Below are 25,689 nucleotides of genomic sequence, written 5' to 3'. Positions count from 1 at the left end.
TATATTCTTAATTTTTCCAGTGGAGGTTCCCTTTCAGAGACGGGTAAATGGCTGTCTCTTCCCTGCAGTCCACCTGCATAGCCACAGGGAATAATTTGTATGCACAGTCCCAGGCTTGCAATGAGGTTGGCATATTTTATTGCCACATTCCCGCTTTATAAATCATATTAGTGCGGACTTTGGCATCCACACGCTTTGCTGATATGTGCGTACTAACATTTCATAAATTGAGGCCCTTGTCATTTAATTGTGTTTATTTATTTTCATAATTTAATTTCAGCACAAAAGTATGGAACATGAACACGTTCCAAACTACCTTAATTAATCAAGAGGCATTTTGGGAGAGGGAAAAAGGGAAGCAGACATCAGCTGCAGATTTATGTTTTGGAAGCTCTTTGTTTCAGTTAAATATTGCCAGGGCATAACATTGCATAACATACTGCCTCTCTACATTAACCTGGTAAGAAAGAAATATAATTGGATGATTATATACAGCATATGTATCATTTTTCTTACGAGCCAATAATTTAAGGGACACAGTTCCCACAAATGTCCACAGTATAGAAAATCAATTCTGTTTCAAGACCTACTTTTTAAAACTGCCTTTTTTATCACTCAAAATGCCATCATGTTAAAAGCATGTGACCAATACACTGAACTCATACGCTATGGTCCAACAGAAGGAGGAGGGCAAGAGGAGACATGTATGGATTGGCTACTACAGTGGTGAGCTAGGTTTGCCAGAGATTAGCCTTTGAGGCTAACCATTCAGTGACTGGCAAGCATTCGGTAACATATTACATAATGTCACCTTCAGATTCTTACAACTGATGAGCGGTTTGCATCTTGTGGTATAGCCTCTATATTTCTGCTCTGTAAGTTTTCTTTGAATGGTTGATTGAAATACCTTCACCCCTGTAGAGATCATTGACTGATATTTTGTGGTTTTTCTTGACAGCTCTCACAATATTTCAACTGCTGATGTTTTCCTTGGTATACCTGTTTGATGTCTGTTGCTCAGTACACCAGCAGTTTCTTTCTTTTTAAGACATTCCAAGTTGTTGTACAAGTTATCCCCAATTTCCTCTTCCAAATGGTGGCTTGCCTTTCTCCCAAGGACAGCTCTCTGGTCTTCATATTGGTTTATCTTTTCTAGCACAAATGCAGTCTTCACAGACAAATCCAAGGCTAAAATCAAGAGTAGACATTCAGAACTATGGATTGTTTAATCAATCAATCTAACAGGACATATCTGGGCAACAAGAAATCACATATTCCAATACTTTTGCTTATCTAAAAATTGGGTGGTCTGACAAAAGGTGATATGTTAAGAGTTATTTAACAAATGTAGATAAAAATACCTGGATATGAGAGTTGAAATTCAGATCCGTACATCTGTTGACCTCAAACTCAGTTGTCTTCAGTGTATAGCAATTGACCTTACTTTTGGAGGGGATGGTATTTTGGGGGAGATTCTACCAGCTTATTTCCTCTCCTGGGCAGGGAGCTCATGCCTAAATCCAAAAGACTCCTCTCAAAGACTTTCTTGAGATCTCTGATAAAAAATAAAAGTGATAATGAATTGATGTGAGTATGCGTGCTTACGTTACAGAATTGTGCATTGCTTTCTTCCAGCTGGGCTAGAGTAGACTGTAATCCACTGGTGTTAGCAGCAGTGGCTTGAGTTGGTTCATTCAAACGCTACAAACATTTAGCTTAAGGTTGCCATCAGATATGTCAGTCAAACAATTTGTAATACTTTTATTTGACTGTCTGAATGTTATTCTTGCAGCTATTACTGCATTTTTTAAAGATACATTTGAAGTAACTATTGGCTAGCTACTAACTATGACTAAATACAAACCAGTATTATATACAGTACCTTAGTTAAATAGCGAGCCTGTGTGGAAAGCGACTACTAAAGCAGATGTTTTATGAATCATATTAGTCCGTGGTTTTAACTGTGTTTGGGTTTTCTATCAGGTCTCCCATGCCATGGAGTGTGTGTCTGTGCAGTCTTCTCACCAGCAGCCTACCATGCTGTCTGCCAGGAATAACTGGCCAATTGCTCCTGTCTATAACACTTAAATCATCTAGCACTTCATTTCAAGACAGAGATGTTGTTTTGTATTGCCTATTAAACTGCAAGAACTGGTCTTCCTTTACTGATTTTAACCCTTGCATTAACTCTCAGTGCCAGAGATTTTAAATGACCCCTATCTAGTGGTGATATGATATTCCTCACCTGGGCAATGATTGTTAATTTCAGTAGATGCTCTGACTGTGATGAATTAGGCTTACAAATGTTTCAGTGCGGTTAGGGGTGCAAATTATTCTATCAAACGCATTGCTTTGGGAAGGGTATAGGCATAAAGTCTGTGGTCCAATTCTCCTTTTGATCATGGCACAAATCATAGTGAGGCTGAGCAGTGGGATGCTATAATAGCATCAAATGTTCGCTCCACTAGAAAAGTACAACACAGTGAATGGTGGGAGTGACTATTTTCCAGAATATTCTTTCTAATAGAATATGAACATTATACTCTCTCTTATATATTAAGCTCTTTGATTAGACATGGTTTATGTAATGAGCAAAACCAAACTGGAAATTAGGAATATGGAAATACGCCTGGATGGATATTTTCTGTCCCAAAAAGAAAAAATGCCTGGGAAGGAGAGGACATCTGGTCAGCCCAATACTGCTTCATTACTGCTGCCCACATTAGGCTATAGAAAATGGCCTCAGCAACTAACATTAACTCTTCATTACAGATTAATGAGATTTTAGCATGGTTGCACAGTGGTTAGCACTGTCACCTTGCTTGAAGGAGGGTTTCTGGGGTTTGAGTCCTGGCTGGTCCAGCTCCTCTCTGCATGTTCTCCCCATGTCCACGTGGGTTTCCTCCCACAGTCAAAACAGGGACTACAGATGGAAACTAGGCTCTCTGGCTAACCTTGGTACATTTACAGTGTTATTAAATGTGCATTGTCCCTGTCAACTAATACAGTAAATATCGAGTACTCAAGTCAGTGTAGGAGCATACACACATTCCTACTTTTTTTCCCTTTGGCTCCTGACCAGGGGTTCTTAGACTGACTTCTAAGAAAGACAAACAACAGACTTTGCTGGGTTCACTTAATTCCCTTGTTGAACAGTGGGGTCACACAGTAGTCTGTGGTTGTTTCTCAGTAAAGTACTGAAACAGCCAAAAAAATAACAGCACTAGGTTGTTAAAACGAACCCAAATAATGTTGTCTCCCATCCGCTCCGTAATCTCAGTGTGTGGCATCCCCTTACACGATACATCTACAAATTTAGATGTCACTTGTTGATGGGCAGCCTAACGTTATGCCTATCATCCAAGTATGATTACTATGTACATGTCACTTGCTGTTTTCACTTCTTTAAAGCATTTACATTTTTGGGACCTCTTTTTACTATATGAAATGGTTTTTTTTTTTAAACAACTGCATACAGGAACAGTAAAAATCATTGAACCATAAAATGTTAATCTTTAAATTCTAAAAGTGAATGCAATTTAAGTTGTAAGTGGACAGCCTGGTGTTGTGATTGCATTCCCAATTCTGCAATTGAAAAAGCTTGATAATGAAACTCGCTTCAACCAATAACAATTTGGCATAGAGAGCCGAATCACTTCTGCTGACTTTAGTGCCGTTCAGGGGTTAAAGCTAAGTATGTATTCTTTCAATAAATACATTTTCAATACATTTTTGTTTAAGACACTATTCTAATCAAGCACAAATATAACAATTCCATACAATAGTTCCTCGTTTGTGAGTGTGTTTTATGAACAAAGTAATATCTCCAGACATATTTACCCACCAAGTGATCCCTCATTTTGTAGCTCCCATTGTGTACTTCAGCTGAAAAAGTCAAATTTTCTGAAGCATAGAGCTGGTCACAAATAGCACAGAAGCTGTGTGCTTCCCAGCATTCTTAGCGCGAAATTGACTGAACCTGTAACCCTGCTTTCCATCTCAGTGTTAAGTGCTGTGCTGTCAAGTCTTCAGATGAGAATATTTTCAGATATTTCAATAAATGTATTCAGAAATCTCTCAAGTCCATGAGTTTCAAAGAATAAGCTAAGGTTATTTTTTCATGTGGCCTCTGATCTCTTTGTCACAATAAATGCATAAAGGTTTGGACCCAGTGAATGTTCAAACTGACCTAAACAATAAATGTGACCATTAATTTTAGTCAAAAATAATTGCTTTCAGTTTTTATTTATTTATGAACTCTCAGTGTAAATGAACGATGATGAATTACTAAATATTTGTCCTTCCCTTTGGGTCACTTTTAAAAAGAAAATGGTATAATCTTTCTTCATAAACTCAAAGTTAAAAAGGACTTCAGCTGAGACTAAGGGAAAAGGGAAGGAATGAGTAATATCCTGCTATATAAAGTATATTACGTAAACGTACTAATAGGTGAGTGCCACTGAATAAATAATGAAAAAGGAAATAACAATATATTGTGTCACATGATGTCCTGTCAGACAATATCATGGCAGCTACTGTATGTTTCCAACATATCTGTTATTCAGACCTATTAGACTTCTTTGGAATAAGTGCACATATATCCACGGTCTCGCAAGCAATAACTTAATTATTAATGAGTCGTTTCCTGTCAGGATAGCGGCCTATAAGGGAATCTCAGATCAGTTTAATGTCTCATCAAAGTTCCTGAAACCAAGCACTTACAAGAACAGTATTGTACTTTGCAGTACCGTATACAAAAATTTCACAGCTAAATACTGAGGGTTTCTTTTAAATGAGCTTGGCCTAATGAAGGCTTCCTGTCATGGAGACAGAAGAGTGTTTTTCTACATCACTGCAGGTGCACACCACCTTCTGGAGGAGATTCTGACCAGCTCTATCTCCATGGAAACAGGAGCATAATAGCTCTTACCAGGCAGCAGATGGGGCTTGAGTTCTGTGAAATGTAAAGAGCTCCTCTGTTTTTCTGAAATCTCTTGAATGCCTTCCTTTTGTTTAGGCAACAGCAGACATTTTAGTAAGGAATCAATGTCCAAAATTCAAGATGTTTCCATACACAATCAATCAATCAATATTGTTTTCGATGTCACCATTGAATGTGTACATATACACATATATAAGTGCTTCTAACAACATCACCTCTTTCTATTGCATTAAAACCTGAAATTAAAGTGGATTGAAATGGATCTGACTTTTTCCAGCTTTCATACATATTATCTATGTGAAAAATAAATTGTACAAATTTCAGAAAAGAAATCCTTCAAAAATGTTCAGCAGTTGCACTTGCAACGAATTGCATGCTAGAACCCTTCACTTAACCTACATATAATATATTTCATATGTGATTTAAATGAATAATAATGATTAAGAATGACAATTGTCAATTAAATTGCCAAATTCTTGGATAGGTCAGTCTACAGTAGACTGGTGGAATCAACCAACAAGTCCAAATAAACTCTTTATCAGATCTTAAGATTAAACGCATTAATTAAGAAGCTGAGAATTAGAATAATGAATGAAAATCATACATTCTTTATTGAATGTAGGCTCAAAACAGGAGTCATTAGACAAGACATTAAATTGCACATACCAGAAAATAGAGAGAGAAGAACAGATAAGCCAGACCTTGCCAGAGTAATTACCCCCTTCCACTTTTAGTTCCACAGGAGGTAAATAAGCTGGAGAACTCTGAGCCAAGGAACCACCACCAAAATAATCCTTCTTCATGAATCCAAATTCTAACACACAAACCTGTTCCTGCGGCCATCTTAAATACCCATGGATACTAACCCATTGAAGAGGGCGATGTACTTATGAATTAATTTGATATTTGTAGACAAATAATTGTAAAAGCTGGGAAGTCACAATCTCCATCTATATATTCCAGATAATAAAACATAATCGCACCATGTTGGCTTCTGCTTGAATCTGGAACTGCTTCCAACAGTAGTGAAGATTTGAACTGTCCAGTTTCAGCGAAAATTATCGAGAGTGACTTGTATGTTGTAACACATTTACATAGTATGTTGAATGTTACGGATTGCATTCGAACTTAAAGCATGGAAAGAGAACTCCTGGCAGGGTCCTGACACCCCATAAATATCAATGTATTCTGGTGACCCTCCAGTGACAACTCTGCAGGAGGTAGGGACATAGATCGCAGGCCGAGATTAGGGTAGCTCTGACTTTGATGTTAAGAAACAGTATTCTTAGAACAATATAATACCTGTTCCTCTATCTAAGGCCATAATCTACACATAACATATCTTACTTGCATATTATCCATAAGGAAGATGGTGAGGGAGGCCATAAGTAAGCCAAGGACTGCAGTTTAAGAAATGCAGAGATTAGTTGTGTCTTGGGGTCACCAAGGCACTTCCATAGCAACAAACTCTTTGGAAAGGTGGCACAAAGAGAGTGCTATGGCTGAACCTTTTGGCCATACACACCATGAACATGTTTGGTGGCCAAATTGGTAAGAATTCAAAGAGAAGCACCTCATACATTCTGTCAAATATTGCAGTTGCAGAGTTATTAATTGAGTCATTGATGTTTTGGAAATATTTTGCTGCCAGTGGACCAGGGGCACTACTACAATGGCACAATGAATTCAACAAAGCACTAGAGTCTTTGTCAAAGGTAGATTGTCCAGCAGGACAATCACTCCAAGCATACATCAAAATCCACACAGAAATTAGTGGGAAAAAAACAACAACCAGGTTCTGCCATGGCCATCTCAATCCCCAGACTTAAATCCCATGAAAAACCTGTGGTCTGAACTGAAGAGGGGGATATCCCAAGGATATCAATGATTCTGAAGGAATCATTCCTTACGGAGAATGGTCAAAAATCCCTCCAAATGTGTTCTCTAACCTAGGATAGAAAAAGACTCATGGCTGTCATCTTTGCCAGGGGTGCACAAGGTATTAAACCAGGTGAAACCTGTTTTGTTTTTTTAAATGTAAGAATTTAAATAATTAATTAAGGGCACTACTTTAAGCATGTTGCAAAATAAAGCTTATGTCAATCACTGCATTACTTTTTAGTTTACAGCACTTTTCAGGCCTACTTATCAAGGGTGCCGATAATTCTGGAGTCCACTGTATGTGACACACAGCAGATCAGCCCAACAGTTATGACCATGAGGATCATCCACTCATGCCCATAAGCTTTTAGGAAACAACATATTTGATAATATGTTGCATAATATGTTATTTAATATTTAATAATAACATACCAAAATGACAGCAGCATCAATGGGACAGAGTACTTTCTTGTTTTGGCGACTCATTCTAATAAACCCATTGTGCAAACACAAAAATATACAACAGAGAAGAATAACGAAGCACTGCATAAATTCTGCAGTTCTAATGAAGTGTGGCATTGGACTGGATTTCTGCTTGAGAAAGTTGTACACATTACTAAGTATCTTACACCAACTCACTGGGATTTAAATCTCCCCAAGCACATAAATATAATTGGATCAAATTCAAAAACTTCAAAATCTTTTCAGTTTATCACCTCATGATGAAGTACAGAATGGGAGCCACAAAATGAGGTTTGTCTAGCTTTATGGCACAATGATAGCAACAACAATGCAGTTGTGAAATAAACAATGAGTGAACCAACATGTGGAAATCCAATGTGTCATTATACCAAAGTGCAAAATGTAGGGTACAACACTAATATAAAAGCAGCATGCCTAGGTAAAGGAATCACACCCCACACTATAACTATAGACGATAATGCAATGATACAGTCTCACAAGCATATAAATAGATCCAGTCGGCAAGAGAGGACATGCCCATACAAATGTCATTATCACTCCAGGCTCACACCCCGAGGGGAATGTTAGGCCGAGTTTCCATAGGAAATGAACAAAGTGGTCAGTTACAAGTCTTTAAATGAGCACAATATGTAGTTATATATTACCATCATAGCAATTTTCTAAATAGCAGAAAGCTACCGTGTGAAAACAGCTTCAAATCCCGGGTCTTGCACTTTAATTTCATAGCCAAAAAACCCGTGGCTAACAACAGTTAACGGCACTAGCCCATAGAATGAAATTATGAACACCTCTTCAGCAATGGGATGGTAAAAGTGAAACGAGTATGATCAACTAGGTAGTCTAGTTGGTTAATCTTGGTTAGTCTTTCTACTTTTTGTGATTATAAATCATACTATATTTCACGTGAGATTTAATAATGTCTGATAATTACATTGCCTGACAGCTTTTTGTCTTCTCTAATATTATAATATAATCTTGGCTAGTACTTTCAAAAGTAATCTCATCTGTTTAGATGTTCTCCAGAAGACTTTGAGACTCATCACCTCACCTCAGTACCTTGCAAGCTCTCAACCTCTGTTCTAGAACCTACAGATCCTTTGGGATTTTTAAAATGAACCACTTTCAAATCTACCAATTTTAGTTGATATTGATTGAAATAACCTCCTTCTTTTTGGAATGGTTTGCCCCAGCATCAATTCATTTCTTTCTTTATATACTTTTTAAACATATGACAAACCTCTTTTTAAATTATTTTTTATTCATGTTAGTTTTCATCTGTCGTTATGTATGTGACAATTTCTATATAAATCCCGGTCGGCCGGGGCCTCTCTGTGTGGAGTTTGCATGTTCTCCCCATGTTCACGTGGGTTTCCTCCGGGTACTCCATTTTCCTCCCACAGTCCAAATACATGCAGGTTAGGCTGATTGGAGAGTCTAAATTGCCCATAGGTATGAGTGTGTGAGTGAGTGGTGTGTGTGCCCTGCGATGGACTGGCGACCTGTCCAGGGTGTATTCCCGCCTTTCGCCCAATGTATGCTGGGATAGGCTCCAGCCCCCCTGCGACCCTGTTCAGGATAAACGACTTAGGATAATGGATGGATGGATGGAAATTCTACATAAGTTTATTCCTTTAAGGGAAAGTACCTTGTACATTTGTAGGAATTTCCCAAATAAACAAAAAAGAGGAAGTATCTGAGAGCTGAAGAAAATGCATGTAGTCTTATAAAGCACTACTGGAACAGGGATAATTAAATGATTGTTTGACTCCAAAAATAATATTTAACTGCTCATCTGTTCTAAAAGTTAAATGTTGAAATGCCTGAAATGTTGAAGCTGGCTACATGCAAATGGCACGCAGGAGGTCGTATTTGCGAGTCTCCTCGATCCATTCCACATTTCCCTCTATATACCTAGGGCTTACAGAAAAACAACAAATAATCAATTAAAGACAGTCACAAGATGCCGGTCACAACAATGTTCTTGCTGATGTTATCTGTGTACGTCTAACAAACCTGGTTAACCTTTGTATTACAGCTGCCTGCTGACTCACAGGTAACTTGCAATATGTGTGGTTTATTTTTAATTAGTATTTCAAGATCTTTATTCAGCACCCAAGGTACCACACCACTGATGATACAAACTAGCTTCCCACACCATTAACTTTCCAAAAACACCAAACATGGTGTTGTATGTGGAAAACCCATGGTTTATACAATACTATTTCAACGTAACAGTTCTGAGAGCATTCCACTGAGGTGGCAGAATGACACAGAGGCAGCACAATGATAGGAGCAATAGTCCTGGCGGGCACTGTCTCTATATCATACCTTGCTGACCCTGTGTCAACATGGAGAACACAGTCGGTTTTCTTCTGGGAGTCTGCACTTATTTATTGGTTTCACATCTATGTAATATGCCCTGCACTTTCCCTGCACATGTTTCCTCTCAACATTCCAGTTTGTTTGCTGCTCTTACATTTTTATTTCTGTGCAAAGAAATAAAAGAAAAAGAAAATAATAATTAGAGTTGGATCATTTGTCCTCTGTAACCGAATGATGACAGCACTTGAGTCCGTTTATTTTGCCAAAATACGTATTTAGACTTATTTCCATTGTGGTCCTCTGAGTGGCAAGTGCTGGACTTTAAATATAACAATTGAACGCAATTTGCTGACTTTATCTATGATGGCTCCCAATTCAGAACAATGGCAGACGCCTACATATTTATGACACGCTGCAGATTGGATCTGATATCATTCCAAAATGTTCCACTGTATTGTTCTGTGAAGCTTTAACTTGTAAAAGAACCTATGCACTTGTAAATCGCCTTGGATTAAAAGCATCTGCTAAATGACAAAAATGTAAATGTAAGCATCATTTGGATGACTTTCATTTCATACTACGGTACTCACTTTTTAAAATAAAAGGAAAAGTCACATGCCCAGATGTCAGCCTTTTTTGTGGCAAATATATTATACAATTGATGCTTCTCATTCACACACTCACACACCAATGGTAATTGGCTGCCATGCAAGACACCAACCAGCTCGTCAGGAGCATTTGGGGGTTAGCAGACATCAAACATGTTGCATATATTCACACTACATTGACACAGGTGGTAGCGTGGACATGTGCAATATAGAGCTTTTCTCATAATAGCTATCATTCCTTAATAGCTATTTGAAGAAGTGGCACAACACCAACTGCGCCACATCAGGCTGACCAATGAACAGAGGCCGCCATAGAAGGAGGAAAAACAGTCATTGAGGAAAACAATCCCTCTCTTATGCTAGAATCTCAGTCCATGTAAGTGAAGTAAAGTCTCACATGCCATACACCATTGGAAAGCTTATACTGTCCTCTACTGGATAGAAAAATCTTATTAAAGAGTTCTTAATCAAATCAACAGCTCATTTAAATGACTTGGCTTAAATTTTAATCTTCATATTTAGTCGCAGATATTGACAATAGAATAACATGGTATAATTACACAATAATTCCTTGTTTATTTTGCTATTGAGTAAGCACTGTTTCTCAACACTGTAATGGTAGTTGTATGGCCTGTAGCTAAATGTGGAGCTTTTACTAGAGTCTGTGGAGAGGGTGTGACTGGAATCAATCAATTTGTGTTTCTTTGTATACTTCTTATTCCCAATTGCTGAAAGTAGTTTAATCAGTTCTGTATGGAAATGGGACCATTCCATGAATGTAAATGTTTACTTAATGGTTTTTGCTTAAATATTCCCAATTATTCAGATTATTTTGTAGTCAGTTAAAAAGATGGTCACTTCATTTACTAGCATCATTTTGGAAGATGTTCTCAAAACATTCTTAAAACAGCCTATTCTTCTTGAATCTCAGCAGTTTAAGTGGTTAATTAAACTAATGCAAATACTGATTTCTGATACTTCCCCGAGCGCAATCTGCAGTTTGTAACATTTATGTGGTTCAAATGTTAATTGGTGTGACATTTATCTGATTTTGTCCTAATGTTCAGGCTTTTAGGAGACCGGCTTACAATTAAAGGATGGCCATGTATATGCATGACCCACTCAATATGTAACAGAGCCCATCAAATTGACACGCAGTATCTCATTGTCAAGCTGTGAATTACTTTCTCGATTTACAGACAAGGAAATGCCATCATACACATGCATTGAAGTAAAGACCTCACACTGACAAATAAAGATTGCAGAGGTTTGAGTGGGAGTTAATTTGATTGCTCATGTCTGTAATTTCTGAAGATGTGGGTAGGGGTTTGAGCACTACATGGAGTATGTGTATTCTTCTGCTCCTTGAGGGAAAAGTTTTATTAGTTCACACAAGTTTCAAATTGTAACATTTTATTCACCCATCCAAAAATTGAAAATTATTGTTTGGGTGGGTGCTATCTTTTTTGATGTCTGGCCCTGGGCACACATACAGAAGTGGGATGTTGAGTCTGGAAAAACGCCAGAAACAGCAGAGAGCTGGAGTGTAGGGATGGGTAGTGAGAACCGGTACTAAATTGGTACCGGTTTCTGACTGGTCACAGCCGAAATATTGATAAGCTCCTGGACAAATGGTGCTGCTATCGGTATTCATGTAGCATTAATTAATTCTAACATAGCTGCCATTTTCAAATGGTTGGTGTTTCATTGGATCAGAGGGTGGGACGGGAGGGACTCTGCCCTGTGTGACAACGGCATTTGCATGCCTCTGATTGGCTAACCATAACCATTTTTCAGGATCCAGGATGCCATTGTGTGGATCACGAGATCGTCTATCTTGAAGACCGTGTTTCAGGAGAAGCAGCGTATCCTCAGTAAGAAACAAAGCCTCATTATTCCAGTATCATTCAAACCTAAATATATTTACCCTGATTTCATTGAGTCCTTTATACGTTTCAGGCCTGTCCGCCATTCTGTTGTCCCTGATGCTAGGACACACTGGAACTGTCCATTTTTCATGGTCGAAAGCTTTGTGAAGCAGTATCCAGCCATAGAAGCAGCCTTCTTGGACCCATAAGCCAAAAGACTCACGAGGAGAGACAGGTAATCCACTGGGTTGGATTTCACAATAACTCATAGAGATATTAATGAATTGTCGAAGAAAACATAATAATGTATGACTTAAAAAATGAGTTCATGTCAACATGATGAAAACTCATGCCATGATAAAAACAAATAATGTTGGAACTTCATGTACAATATATACATTATAATATTTTAATAATTTCATCTCAGACTTGAAAAAGTCACAGATAGTGACTTCAGGAAAGCTGAGGAGCTCATCAGTCTGAAGTGCATTCTGTACACATCTACCCCGTGCCAAGTGGCAGGCATGCTACATGTGGCCAGATTCTGCCTGTCATTCAAAAGGAAGATTCACAGTTTATGGCCACGGTTAAAGAAAAAGTTAAACTAAACCACTTGATAATCCCAATTCATAAAATGATGGCTGTTTTTCCCTAATAAATGAGTGACAAGATAAACAGTAACATTGCAGTAAGGGTATAATTATTTTTTTGCGTACAGGACAATGATATCATGGCATTTCCTGTTGAGGCCACCATAATGGACCCTAGATTCAAGGGTAAGGTGAAAAAACGATTGAAGAAGTGAGGAAAGTAGGTCATGTACATAGCAACATTAATAAGATAATCTCCCTCTCGGCTATCAGAGAAGGTTGATGAGGTGACAGTGCAGGCTCAGGATGGGGAAGAGGATGAAGAGGAGGAGGAAGATGTAAGGTAGACAAACTTTTGTGATACCTATGCTATGTGTTCTAACAAAAAAGCAATAAGCAATAACATGGTACATTTTGTATTTCAGCTTCCTGTTTCCAAAGAACCCAGGGTCTCTGCACTAAAACTCTTCACTGAAGACTGAGGAGGAGCTGAGGAGGAGCCTCATTCGACAGCAAAACACCGTACTGACCATTCATGAAAAGATCATGAGTGAAGTGTCAGTCTACAGGGGCCTCCCTCATCTCCCTACCTCAGAAGACCCTGCCCTCTGGTGGTGGGGTAAGAAGGATACTCTTCCTCTTCTTTCACATCTCTCCTACCTCTGCGTTCAGGCCTCCTCAACACCGTCTGAAAGAGTGTTCTCCACAGTTGGGGACACAATCAGTAAGATGAGATTCTCCCTGAGAAAATCAACATGCTCATTTTAAACTAAAACTGTTGGTGTATTTTTTTCTGTGGGCCAAATAATACAGGGCAGATGCCGGAATTCTCCTCTAAATTGTTCTGTTTACAAGTTATTTCTTTGTTATCTATTTCTGAGAAGGTCAATAACTATTGTTTATTTGGTAATTTGCAATATTTTTTAAGTTTGTGGTAGTGAAGCAGCATTAAGGCACGTTCACGCCTGTTTTCCATTCTGGTTCCTCAGTGATGGAATGACTTGCCTACCACTGTCAGAACAGCAGAATCCCTCCCCCTATTTCGACGCAGACTCAAAACCCACCTTTTCAAACTCTACCTTAGTCCTCCCTCCTGATTTCCCCTGCCCCTCCTTTCTGATATCCCTATCCTTGTCTAACCCCCCCCCCAAAAAAAAAAAAAAATGCACTTCTGATGACAACTATGTTTAGAACAGCATTTCCTGTGTATTTTGCTAGTTTCTGGATGTGATGCTCTGACTTATGGTAGAACCTATGCACTTGTAAATCGCTTTGGATTAAAAGCCAAATGACTAAAATGTAAAAAATGTAAATGTAAATCACCACCAGACATTTGTTGACCAGACATTTGTAGCAATTGCACCACCCTCATTATATATACAGGAAACAATTGAACTTGTTGTCTCTGCAAAAAAGTAATAAATAACTGAATATTTTCACATCTTTTAATGTCATGTCTTTATTTTTCCACCAAATTATGAAGAGAAGTATCAATAAGTATCCGTAAATATCGGTATCGATAAGGAGTGGCAGTATCGGTATCAGTAAAATTCTAATGATACCATTCCTACTGGAGTGTACGAGATTTGTCCCATTAATCACTTCTTTGAGAAAATAATATCTGCACAAGTACAAACAAACTGGCAGCGTTAAAACAATCGCGCTTTGTTGCTAAACTCTGCTCCATTCTGATAGTGGATAATCCGTCAACTGCCTGTACATTTAATCTCTGGCTGCTCTTAAAAATGACTTTGATATTCAACATTTTATGCAAAGGTGTTCTATTCCTGCTGCCAGGACACAGGAAGCATAATAAACGGGTATCTTCCTATGGTTGTTGATGGCATTTGCTGTCATTACGTACTCCGATTCCAGAAAGTAATACTTTGTGACAAGGTTCACTCAACTACTGGAGCACTGGGACCATGCTTGATTAGTAAATCGATCAACACCATTTTCTTTATTTTACTTTAGAGTCCCGATAGGAAAAGCAGTGATGTATTCACCATAGTGATTAAGAGGTTTTTATAACAGAGCATCGTTCTGGACCCACCATTGTCCCCACGTGCTTCAGAAAACTCTTCCTGCCTGGCTTTGAGTAACAATATAATGTTGCTGGAGCATTTTAAACGAAATGAAACTGCTGAATTTGTAATGCTATGACATGAGTGGGTGGTGTCAGTTTAATGACATCTTTGTGCAGAAGAGAAGGTTAACGGACCCGCGGGCCCCGAGATGAACAGGAAATGGATGACCTGATTGAGCTGGCACATTAGGCTAGCTGCTCCAACCAAGTGGGCACTGCATTCTCTGAATATTCTTGAAGAGCGTGGAACAGGCTCCGGGTTTGAATTCACAAATTTACTCAAGGAAGGATGTTTAATAATTTGTGTGAGTGAGTGCTTGTACAGTTCAAATATCAGTTCAGAAAACAAATTATACTTTTATGTGATGGTGAAGTTTGTCAAATTGCTCAGTCCACAAAAGATTGTATAATTAATGATGACAAGATTTGAACCATATCATTAATTTGTTACTTTTTCATGAACAGGACGTCATAGAACAACAAATGCATGTTAATTTTGCCCATAATGCACAATAACCTACATTGTATTCATCACAGGATTCATTCTCATCAGTATGACAATGTATTCAATATTACTATTGCATGGATGGTGCTAGAACAAACAGCAAAGCTGTGAGAAATTGTACGTGCAATCTGTGCCAAAATTTCATGTGGGCTGAGCAGGCAGTTGATTGCACAGGCAAGTAGCACAATTCATCATCAGCATAAATGCACAATTTCAAATGCAATTTCCATCTGTGTAAAACTGACCCCATTTCACCTCCTGAGTAGCTCAGTCTGTTTCAATTTGGCTTTCCAGTCCTGTCAGATAGATATCGCTATTATAAGTCCAGAAAATATTTTGGGACAATATTTTTGCGAGGTCCAGCCACAATTCCAGTTGTTGCCACTTCAAAACTACCCAGCCTTTAAATGGTGAGACATCTGACTCTACCCGGGAAGAGTCTGTTAGCTTTTGTTCTAACCTGAAAAGTTGAACCAATTTCGACCCTACATACCAAGTTAGATGGCCATTTTCATTGACCAACGAAGTGCTGAGTAACAACAGAAATCGTTATACCCTGTGCTTCACTAGGATTAAATTTAATAAAAAACTGCTTACCTAGACACTCATTTTAATGGCTTTCAAACCATACATTTTTTTAAATGAATCAACATCAGTTATTGTTTAAAAAAAAAAAACATTGATTTGTTTGGATGGTTCTTATCCTTGTATGTTAGCAGAAATCAAATCCTACTGAAAATAGGAAGCTCCGTTTACATTACATGAATGCTGAAGCTCTTAAGAAACATATATAAATAAAATTAACAAGGCCAATTTACTTGTGGGCATGTTTGTGTTCTTCATAGCAATGGCACTGGTGTACTGTTGAATTTAGAAAAAACCTTCAATACCCTTAACTGATGATTACTCTCAACCTGTTTCCAATGCCTTTTTGATTATAAATCAAGCAATTAAATAACTGAATGAATATAGAGATTGTGTGCAGCTTACTAGTCTGTCTTGGTCATAAAATTGTGTAACATTTTATATATAGGCCTTGCCTATGTAGTGGTGGCCGGTGCACCCGTTTTGTTTATTTTGCTGAATTAACAATCAAAACAAATTTTCTGAATAATCAAGACCAATGTGCAGCTTATTGTGATTGAGAAATGATCATGACAAATATTGAAGGAATCAGAATACTCAGCAAAACATCTTCGAATGACACATTGACATTTTATGTTACATTACATTACATTACCTTAATGGCATTTGGCAGACGCTCTTATCCAGACCGACGTACAACAGTGCAAAGTGCATACCCATAACCAGGGATAAGTGCGCTGAAAGACTCTAGAGGGAAGTACAATTTCAACTGCTACATGTACAACAAAGATAAGGATCAGGGCCTATTTGATGATTTATGTATTCATACATGTGGATAGGAAAATGCTGCACAAGTTTGATGCAAAGAACAATAATGCCTTCTCAGAAGAAACTGATAGGCTAATCATTTTACCCACTGGTCTTCGTTATTACCGAATACATTTTTGATTGTTAATTGATTGAATACTTAGGCCGACATTGGCTCAGGTGGTAAGAGCAGTTGTCTGGCAGTTGGACGGTCACCGGTTCGATTCCGCCCTGGGTGTGTCGAAGTTTCCCTGAGCAAGACACCTAACCCTAAAATGCTCCTGACGAGCTGGTTGGTGCCTTGCATGGCAGCCAGTCACTGTTGGCGTGTGTGAGTGTGTGTATGAATGGGTGAATGAGAAGCATCAATTGTACAGCACTTTGGATAAAGGTGCTATGTAAACCATTTACCATTACCATTTAATCACACAGGCGGCATGGATGGTGCAGTGGGTAGCACTGCTAGCAAGGAGGTCCTGGGTTCGAATCCCCATTGGCCGGGGCCTCTCTGTGTAGAGTTTGCATGTTCTCCCCAGGTTCACGTGGGTTTCCCTGGTTGCTTCTCATCTCTTTGCCTGCTTGCCTCGCATTGCAAGGTATCCCAAAATGCCTTGCAGACGCAAAGGATCTCCTCCCATTGGAAATGAATGGGGGTGATGTCATCGTCGCTTCTCTTTCCCTTCCTTGGGAGTGCTATGTTTATGTAAATTATTTTTGGTTGAGACTTTTTGGCCATTTTGATTGGCAGGTTCAGTAAAAGGCAGCCTGCCAACTAATTATTTTGGTTTCTTCCCGTCTGTTCACCATACAGTCAATAAACGAACCTGCTAAAATGTGTGGGCTCAGTCAAACTGTTCAATCTTATTATGGTATTAGACAATTTCCTGAAGTTGTGTCATCTCTCATGGAATTAGTTACCATTTGTTATTTTAGTCCAAAGGACCCTAATTAATTGTCAAAATCTTATGAGACTTTGAGTATGGCATTGTCAAGTTTAAGAATATGCTAAAGCACCTGGGCTGGTCTATTTTTATGCAAGGTTTTGATGATAGACAAAACACATGGAATAACTTCCACAATAATGTTCTTCAAGATATGATAGCTCCATTCAAGGATAATAGAATTGAACAGAGAACCATGGAGAAATAAAGAAATCCTGGACACTATTAATTTGAAAAATAAAGCACCGAAAGACTCAATGTACTGGATTAATTAAACTTCATAAAAAATCCCAGAAACCAAGTGTAAAGGTAGGTGGATGAGACCAAGATGTCTAACTAAGACAAAGATGGTCGACTCTTAAGTCAACCACCAAAATACAACAAAGCAATGTAGGTCTGATTGTTAATGAGTTTATAACCTTTAATAAAGCCATGGTTGAAGGTAGCCTTAATGAGTCTGTTACAATCATAGCCAGTGGAGGGGACTATCAGGAAGCTAATGTGAAAAAAATACTAGAAACCTAATGGCATCCGGGAGAGCCTGGTCTCCTTCTTCCAGGTCACAACCATTGCAATTGTTAAAAGGCTCAGGGAGTTAAATGGAGACAAGGCCAGAGGCCTGAATACCATTCCAGCAAGGTTCTTGAGTGATACAGCTGAGGGCTATTGCTCCCTTTGTCTCACACATCATAAACCTCTCAATTTCTTCCCCAAGTCTCCCAAGAATTTCAAAAGGCCAGAGTTACTGATTTATACAAAAAAAAGCAGTAAGGTCGAGCAAGGTAACTGCAGACCTGTATCTACTGTATATTACATGTTTTAGCTGAAATCCTTGAAAGAGTAATTTGTGTCCATATTATTTTTATGTCAACCAGAGCAATATTTTTCATGAATTCCAATCAGGTCCTAGATAGTCGTATCTGACAGAGATTTGTTTACTTTGACTTCATTCTTTGTATTCTTATAGTATATGAATGGCACAGAGGCAGCTTGTTCATGGCCTCTGTTTTATATTGTGGATTATTCTGCCCTGTGGGTATCAGCAAAATGTTTTGAAAGAGTTCAAATGTAATTTGTCAGTTGCAAAAACCAAGTCGTTGGCTATTTTTCTTTTTGTTTTGTCTTTTATTTCATCCGTTTATTTGCTTAAATTGTTTTTTGTAATACCCTTCCCTCAGTTTTGCAAATTATGGTTCAAAATAAAATATAAAGTTGAAAAATGTAATGTGATTTTGGAAGCCTTACGTAGCTGTAGGTGGACTTTCCAGCAAGACAATGGCCCAAAGAATACCTCAAGATTCACAAAATCTATGTTCTGCCATGGCCAGCTCAGGTGCTGGACCTCAATCCAAACAAACACCTGTGGGCTGAACTGAAGAGGGCAGCTGCCCTGCATACCCCCTTCATCCCTTAAACTTTTAATTCAATAATTTCTGCACATTTCGTAATTGTATATGTATATATGCTTGCAGCTACTGCGGAGACGGGCATCCCAATTCCATGTGGTAAAAAATAAAAATAATTAGCCATCTACACCTGTCAATATCCCGGAGCTCTGAAGCAGTATCCCAACCGTTGTTTTGTCCATTACTTGATAACAGGTCTGATTTACACTTTTATTGCTACTTCATCTTTTATCCCCAAAGCATCCAGTGTTTTCCGTAATCTTCAGTCTGCTCTAAATGACCCAGAAATAGTGGATTAACTGCTCTCACAAGAGTAAGGTTACATGGTGGGTTTGATAGGTTGCCGTTTCCCATTTTTCATATTTATCCTATAGGCATGGCCACACACACAAAAAAAGCAGGAAATAAAAAAAATAAAAAAAATATTTTTCTGCCCCTCACAACAATGAGTCCAGTCCATTGTAGTAACAGTCTCATTTCTCTGGAACAATTTTCTGTATTTTATGCCACAGTAGATCATGCTATCGATTTCCTCAAAATAGACGGTAAAGCCACCTGGCTTGGTAAAGCAGACATAATGAACGCTTCTGAAATCATGCCTGTCCCTCCATCTCAGTGGCATTTATTTTGTGTAATGTGTTGTCAGAAAATATTTAGCGATTAGGCTTACTTTTGTTGGCACAGCACTCCAACATATTCAAAACATTATCGAAAGCACTTTGCTGGATACTTTAAACTCTAAACTGCCTTTCATTATACACCTACTAGATTATTTCCAAGCAGTAGATTTTCCCCACTGTGCATTACAGCATGAAGGTACACATTTAAGGAATTGGGCATTTCAATATCAGAGGAGGAATCTCAATGCCCTTCAAAAGTTGCTTTTGGGTTTTATCCTGAAATAATCTATTTCCAGCTGCTGTGGTGGCCCAAAGCATACCTCAGAATGAATACAGCCTCGGGTGATCAGCTGAGTTGCTGGTTCCATTTCTGGCCTGATGTCAGGACAGAAGAACCAAAGGCAATCTGGAAATAGGCAGAATAACTGTCTTTATTTTTCAAAAGGCAGGTCAGGCAGGCAATGGTCAACTGTTGGCAGACAGGTACAAAAGAGGTAATCAAGTTTGTAATCGGGGTCACAGGCAAAAGTCCAAACACAGGGCAAACGTGTAACAGAGGTAATCCAATTCTTGGTCAAGGTCACAGGTGAAGGTCCAAACACAACAAGGCAGTCAGAACAGGCAAAGGTACCGAACGATTAATTCTGGATCCCATTTTATTATGTGGAAAGTGGGCTCCAGAATTATTGGCACCCTTAATAAAAATGGAGAAAAAAGCTGCATATAATAAAAATGTTGAAAATGTCTATGTTGAAACATATGGGAAATCTATATACTTTGAATATATTTACTCTTGTACTTCAGTGTTTTTTACTGAGTAATTTAATTTCTTCTGAAAACCACAGGTGCCAAAATGATTGGCACCCCTAAAAATTCTTGCCAACAAAATCAAACAAAGTGTCATTGGCAATACAGAGTGTCAGGGAAGGTGAAATATTGTTAATTCATTTTCAACAAGCAACACCCTCGTTTAATGTCACTCCAAAAAGTTTTTTAGCAAAAAATACAACTCACAGTGAATAACGTTAAGAGCTTTATTAAGTTAATAATGTAAAATAAAAAATAATCAATGTCTAAATCTAAAGACGAGGGTCAACTACTATTTAACTACCAATTCTGGAGACCACTGTATTATATAGGGCTTTCATTGAATGAAACACAACAAACAGTTTCCTGTAACAGCATTTTTTTTCCACCCTTTCTTAGATGCTCTTCAGAGGGAATCCGCTGCACCGGGCCAGTTCTTGCTGTGCATACTTATTTGAAGATCTAAGACATCTCCCCATTTAGCCTGCGTAACGCACTGTTTAATTAGACAGGGGCAGGAATGAGACCGGAAAGAACTTTGATCCCTTGGAATAAGTATGCCTTCATTGACATTAATGGAATTCTTATGTGGTCTTCAAGCAGCAGGGGGGGAAAGTTCCCAGTGGTTTTCCACCACCTCACGGGGGGTTGGCCGGAATGTCTTTGATGGAGATGATTGTTTGCACATGAGAACATCAAAAATAAAACTTGTGCTGTGCGTGTGAGTGTGTGTGCATGCGTGTGTGGGTGTGTCTAAAGGCGTCCTGACAACCATGTTCTAGAGTGCCAAATGGGCTCGAATTTTACACATCATTTCTTTTTAGACAATAAAATATGTTCAGTCCATCAATTACAATTATGTGTGATATTAGTCATTAGCAATAGATATGTGATCTTAGCAGGATTCAATATCACTTGGACCTTGCTGGGGATCCAAGGGGGTTCTGTCCATGCCGCCTTATAGACGGTGTTCTTCATGGTGGAACCTTCTGGGTTTGGGCGGTGTGGTGCAGTTAGTTGGTGGGGTGGTAACCATGATGGTGGTGCAGGATGTCCCATGGTCTATAGGTGGGATGACCCATTGGTTTGATTGGGGTAGTTGCGGGGTCAGATGGTGTTGTTTCGGGGTGGGGTGGAGGTAGGGCCATGGGCACTGGGTGACCCATGGCACTTGAGATGCCCACTTGCGGTAATGTCATGAGAACGCTTTGATCTACAGCTAGGGCTGTCTTGGGTGAGTGTTCAGGTGATCGATGGAAGGGAAGAGAGAGCTAGTGTTGGAATGCTGAATATTAACAGAGACACCAGACACCAGACAGAATCATCCCATTGTATAGCCTTAGAGACGTCTAACTTAGAGATGCAGGAATAGAAAGGAAAATAAATGCACATGGACTGTCAATTATCCTCCAAGAACAAACCTTATTGGGATGTTTACATTTTTTATTTTATGGGCTTTATAGAACACCACCTGTATAAAGGCTTCAATTATTTCAATTTCATCGGTAATGTAAGGTTGCATTTAAACTTACCTGAGGATTTAAGGTCTCTTTAAATATTGAAATAATGGATTCAATTTTATTTCATACAAATTTACTGCTACATTGTTCATGATTATACGGTAGAGAAAATGTATTTCTCATTCTAAGACTCTATCTTGAGTCTTCAGTCCAGCATACAAGAATATGGTAGTACACAGCAACATAAATTACACACCATTAACCAAAAAATGAAAAGGTATTTCATGAATTGAACAGGTCCATTTTAAATATGATTGGTTGTATTGGTTTTGAAAATTTTATCCTGAGTTGTCCAGCACAACCGTAAGACTGAAGAATTGGATGTCCCTGGTCTATAGGTAGGATGATGCATTGGTTTAATTGGGGTGGTTGTAGAATTTCTCAATCAGTGACCAACCATAATCCCAAAAAGAGGAAACTTGGAAATTTACCTCGGGAATTTGTTGATTGCCGGAGGGGACTAAGGTGCTCCATTTTACCTATGAGCATCCCACACTTTTCTCCCCCCAAGGTAATAACTAAGGTTCTGCTCGAAAGCATTTGGTGGGATTGGTGGGCGTGTATTGCGAATGGCCAGAGCGGGGCAGCTGACAGCGCAGTGAATGTGACAGCAGCTAATGAACGTGACAGGAGTGGAGCGCATCCGCTGGGCCCGGCCTCCTCCCTCTGGGACTGAAAGCTGTGAAGATTCTGGGGGAGATAGCAGTACACGTCTGGAAAAGCACAAACCGTCCCTTTGTGTCACAGCATTAGAGCTGTGAGCAGAGGCCCTCTGCTCTCAACCCACTGAGCTTGACGTGGGCCATTTGTGCGGTTGTGCTTCCCTCAGCAGGATCATACTGTGGGAGAATGTATTCATGTTTAAAGGCATACGACATGGGCGCGTGAATGCAGAACGACGCCGTGTTTTAAATGAGCCCGCTATGAAAATGAACACATGTAAATGCCACAGAGTTGGTAACAGCTCCCGAATTGTGAAATAAAATATGACAAGAATTGTGGGCCTTCTTTGTTGACATGAAGAACAAACATGAGGTGACTAGAGCTTGGTGATTAATCGGTGAAAATTAATGAATTGTGAATTTATGTTATAGCATGACATGCAAAATGTGGAATCGAGGTTTTATGTTCACGGGCACACATGTGACAGCTGATTGCTCTGTGAAATGGACAATGCCTGCTAGCTGCCGTCCCACTGCCATAATGCCTGTGAGAGACAGATAACGGTAGCCGGGTCATTTTGCAGTGTCACATTCCATATTGCGAAAGATATGGTCCGCTTCTACTCAGTTGAAAATCGTGGTTCATAAACATGCTTTTAAAAGTGGCACTGCCTCGTTTGTACGTTGAGGTTACTGTACATTCATATTTTAACATGCCACAGGGAATGACCAGAGACTGCGACTTCTTGGCGGTGCAAATACAACGTTAATGAATTAAAAATATATATTATGTGATATTCTGCAAATTATGTGACATTCTAGACATACTATGCTCCCAGTTCATTTGGGATGCGATAATGTACATTTCTAAACTTAACTTCCCCGTGTGGTGCACATAGTTGATTTGAGGGAGATTTCCCACCACTTGTGCCACTGGTATCAGGTGACAAATTCGCCAAAATGCATGAACAACTTCAGTAGGCCTACCCTGGCCTGAAATGATGCACCAGATAGTCTACAGTTCAGATTAATAAATAAATAAATTAATCAATCAGCAAACAACACAACTGAGCAACAATCGGCATTTGATAGTCTATTACTGTAAATCGTGAATTGTCCATAATTCTATAAAAATCTATTTTATTTTTAGGCCATCCCATCTCACACCGATAGTGATGACAAATAACATAAACAGCATACAAATGGATTGTGCATTGTATGTATAGCACACATGGTGGAATAGTGTGCCTAGATTTCCCTTCAGATCTCATTAAGACTGAGATCCTTGGTTCTATTAACCCTGTAAGAAATCTGTCTCTGTTGGTTTAGTCTGACTGTGCTGTTTCTGACAACTGCCGTTCCTGTAAATTTCATTTCAAGTTCGGGAGACCTTTTTCTAACACTGGCGAGCCACCCAGAGAGGAGGTGATTTCAAGAACAGATGCCTGAAGAAAACTGTTTGGAGTCTCAGAGACGAGGCCGCAGAATTAACTGTGATTTCTTCTGGAGGACGGAGACCACTAAATAACTTGTCAGAGAAGCCTGAAGAAAGCAATTTGGAGTGTCAGAGATGATGCCGTAGAAGATGCTGGGTTTTTAACTAAATTCCTCCTGGCTAAAACAATCTAGACGGGAGACTTTGGTGAAACATGGACATAACTGGTATTTAGAATAAATGGTGTCCGAAGTATTGGGATGTTTATTGTGAAAATGTACGTGGAATCATTTGAACTGTCTCTGTCTTAAAGGTACAAAAGGTAAGATTTTTGTGTTAAAACATTGTTACAAGACCATTGTAAATCCCTTCCTATCATTGAAAAAGGCTCACTGACATGCTGACCCACCCTCTACCTGTGTTTATAGTCCTTGTTTCAAAATATACAGTTGATGGCCCAACACTATACTAAAAAATTGTATAACAATTGTACAATAATTGGTTGAAAATGTGTTCCAATTGCCACAGCCAATGGCATTTCAACATCAGCACGTTTACAGAGAAGGGGGAGGGATAAACAGAGTTGTAGTGTTTTTGGTGTTTCCAAAATAGAGCTTGAAAGAATTGGAATTTTTCTGTTGTTCTTCCATATGTTTGGCTGTATCATGTTGAAATGTGGGTTTTTGTGATTAATTATTTATTATCCCTGTTGGCTGCCATGCTGACAGAAAAACAAATCACACATCTGCTTGCAGGGCAGGCACTTAAATAATTATCAATATGGAATACTGGTAGGTTATAGATGTGATCGTATCTGATTAACTTTTGGTGTTGTCTGTTGTAGGGGTCCTCACACGGGCTGCCAAATAACGTAGGGATTTTACTCTCTACGAAACCGGGGCGCCAGTTAATGTTATGTAGCAGTATAACTGCAAAAAGTAATCAGTCTCATAAAATTACTGTCATCAGAAATATCCAACCACAAATTTAGTATTTCAATTAATAATTAAAATAACCAATATTAATGACTGAACATACCAATAACCTGGAGGTTGGAAGTTCTTCGAAAGACTGCTTTAACTCGGCTCTCATGTCTATGTGATTCCAAAATGGACACCGGGGTTTAATAAAATATATTTATTAAACAACGTACAGACACAGAACAGATAAACTAACGGGAATTAGTAGGGGAAGTTAGGGTGTGTGTGTGCGTGTGTGTGGGCGCGTGCAAGCGCGCGTGTCGCTTGAACAAAGGAAGGTAAAAGTGGGAGTAGCTAGCTTGGGTAAGCTAGAGTTCTGGGTGTGTTAATGAGTTTCAGTGTTAGCTGTGAGAAGAGCGACTACTTGTGTAGTTCTCTCTATATATGCGCGAAAGATGACGAATCAATTCACGTACATACACGGCTAACAGAATACATTAAAATGGTAAGACGGCAAATATAGAAACACAGATTCAAAATAACAGTTAAGACTAAGCTAACACTGGCTATGCCTGCAAATGCTTGTTTAGTCTTACTGAGTGCATACGGATTGCTGGATCCAAAAGACGTGCTGTCCTTGTAGGAGCCGCAATGGTGCTGTGAATGCGTGTCCTGGAGAGGTGCGCAAAGCTGGGCCGTTC

This window comes from Conger conger, chromosome 13, assembly GCF_963514075.1.
Source record: "Conger conger chromosome 13, fConCon1.1, whole genome shotgun sequence".
NCBI lineage: Eukaryota > Metazoa > Chordata > Actinopteri > Anguilliformes > Congridae > Conger > Conger conger.
Note: the sequence above shows the minus strand (reverse complement) of the source record.